The sequence below is a fragment of the Macaca thibetana genome, chromosome 6 (genome assembly GCF_024542745.1).
Source record: "Macaca thibetana thibetana isolate TM-01 chromosome 6, ASM2454274v1, whole genome shotgun sequence".
NCBI lineage: Eukaryota > Metazoa > Chordata > Mammalia > Primates > Cercopithecidae > Macaca > Macaca thibetana.
In genome coordinates, this window is record NC_065583.1 from 125,129,343 (window position 1) to 125,131,848 (window position 2,506).

The following is a 2,506-nucleotide window of genomic DNA, read 5'->3' on the forward strand; positions in this document are numbered from 1 at the left end:
ACAGGGGCTGGGACCAGTCTGCGTGATTTATGTCATACAGAACTTGTTAATGCTATGATCTTAGGAATCTAATCACCAAGGTGAGGCAGCCTGCAGTACTGACCTTACCATCCATGACCCTTCTTCACAGATGCCCAGACTCAGGCAACCATGAAGGAGTTGTATTCAGAACCTGTAGGTTTAATTTCAGACCCTCAGGATGGCATCTAAGGCCAATCCATGAGCCGTTAAACCTCAAGGCATTTAGGACAAATCTGATAATCTTTGGTGCTATTGCCAGTAATTAAAGATGGCAACCGATGGGCTAAATGATAACACTCATACCCTTACATTCATAGGGTTTCTCTGCAGTGTGAATTCTTTCATGTCTACTTAGGTGTGAGGAAACAGCAAATGCTTTCCCACATTCTTTACATACGAAGGATTTCTTTCCATTATGAGTTCACAGGTGAACATTAAGGCGTAAGGAATACAGAAATGCTTTGCCACATATCTTGCATACAAAGGGCTTTTCTCCACTATGGATTTTAAAATGTTTACTGTGACGGGAAGAAGTAATGAAGGTCTTCCCACATTCAACACATTCATAAGGCTTCTCTCCTGTGTGAATTCTTGTATGTTGAATAAGGCTTGTGGGCATAGTGAAGGCTTTCCCACATTCCTTATACTGATAGGACTTCTTTCTACTGTGACTTCATATGTGTGTAGAAAGGCCCGAGTACCGAGCGAAGGCTTGGCCACATTCCTTACATTCATAGGGTTTTATTCCAGTGTGGGTTCTTACAGGTTCAATAAAGTTGATTTGATCTAGTGAAGGCTTTCCCACAGTATGTACACTTGTTGGTTTTATTCCAGTGTGAATTTGAATGTGATTATTAAGGCATGAGGAATTTCTAAAGGATCTTCCACATTCTTTACGTTCAAAGGACTTCTTTCCTTTATGAGTTTTCACATGTGTATAAAGTTGAGAAAAATTAGTGAAGGATTTCCCATATTTCTTAGTCTTTTTGGATTTCTTTCCTGTATGAACTGTTACACACTGCTTTAGGTGTGAGGAAGCTGTGATGGCTCTCCCACATCCTGAAATTCACAGTTTCTCACCAGTGTGGATTTCTGTGTGATTATCAAGGCTCACAAAATACTTAAAGCCTTTTCCACATTCCTTGCATTTGTAGGATTGTCTTGCATTGAGAATTTCAAGATGTACAGTAAAGCCTGCAGTTAGAGCAAAGATTTTTCCACATGTATTTAATTTGGAAAGTTCCTGTCCAATAGAAGCTTCCTTGTGCACACTGAGGACATCTTTTCCATAACAATTACCCTGAGAAGTGTTCCCTTCATTCTGAGCTCTCACGTGTGTCTTAAGGCAAAACTGTTCACTGAAGACCTCTCCACAATTCTTACAGTCACAAAGTTTCCATCCACTATAGGCTCTTGTCATTCATATCCCATTGAATATTTGATTCTTCAAAAAACCCTGCAGAAGTGATGACCATTTGGTTCTAGGATGTATTTCCCCTTCTGACAACCATTTGCCAGATAGTCCACCACCATCCTTTCTACCTTTGTCTTTTCTTCAAAAGGGCAGATTGGTTCCCCAGAAAAAAACCCATGGGACAAATCAGTGGCTGCCATCCTCTGAAGCTGATGGTGCAATGTGCCTCAGTGCTCCCTTCCTTGATGCCAAGATCGCCTCTGGGCAGCCTATGAATCTAGGTGGATAGAGGCAATCTCCATTCCTCTTTGTACAGGGTTATTTGCGGTCCACAGCTGGGGTGGACTCCACCACCATAAAGGCAAAACCACACTGACCAAGTGGAGCCAGTGCTGGAAAAGCTGTTCATCCTTAATCTTATTTCTAGGATGCAGTATCATTTCAGAAAAACTATACCATCCATCACAGTTTGCACTCTGATTATCAGACTGAAACTTCACAGGATGAGGATGTGCTTTTGTGTTTTAGAGAGACTTTAAAAATTGGGATTTCTTTTATTGCCATTTGTTCGTATTTTTAAGTCACATTTCAGCAAACTGGTGATTTTGTGGTTTGTTACAGGTGGAAAATGAATTGATTTACTATGTTCATGATGACAGCGAGAAGCTTCATGACAATTCACCATCTTTGCAAATAGCTCAGAGCTTGGAAAACAGTCTTCCCCAAACTCTTTTTGTGACTGTTGAATCTGTAAATGATGACGCTCCGGTGGTAACAGCCAATAACATCCTTCAGGTAAGTGCTACCTGCTTTTGACTTATCGTAAGAACCTGAGGGCTACCAATTTGATTTTCATTTATATTATTTCTAATGATAAATAGTAAGACCTATGACTGTGTATATAGTTGACAAGTTCCCACTGGTTTTAAATAAATATTACTTATTACTTGGGTGTTCTGCTGGGTACTGTTGGGAGATGAGAAGGAATCACAATGAGTTACCTTCATATTCTGTTTCATAAGCAGCACCACCCTGAGGCATGGCTGTTTCAAGGCAGGTGAGGGAGGTGCA

General features: G+C 40.6%; 1 pseudogene; it reads right to left on the reverse strand.

The window, feature by feature from the left end:
* Window positions 1-304: 304 nt before the first annotated feature.
* LOC126956847 (zinc finger protein 561-like) lies at window positions 305-1,936 on the reverse strand (annotated as a pseudogene).
* Window positions 1,937-2,506: the final 570 nt, after the last annotated feature.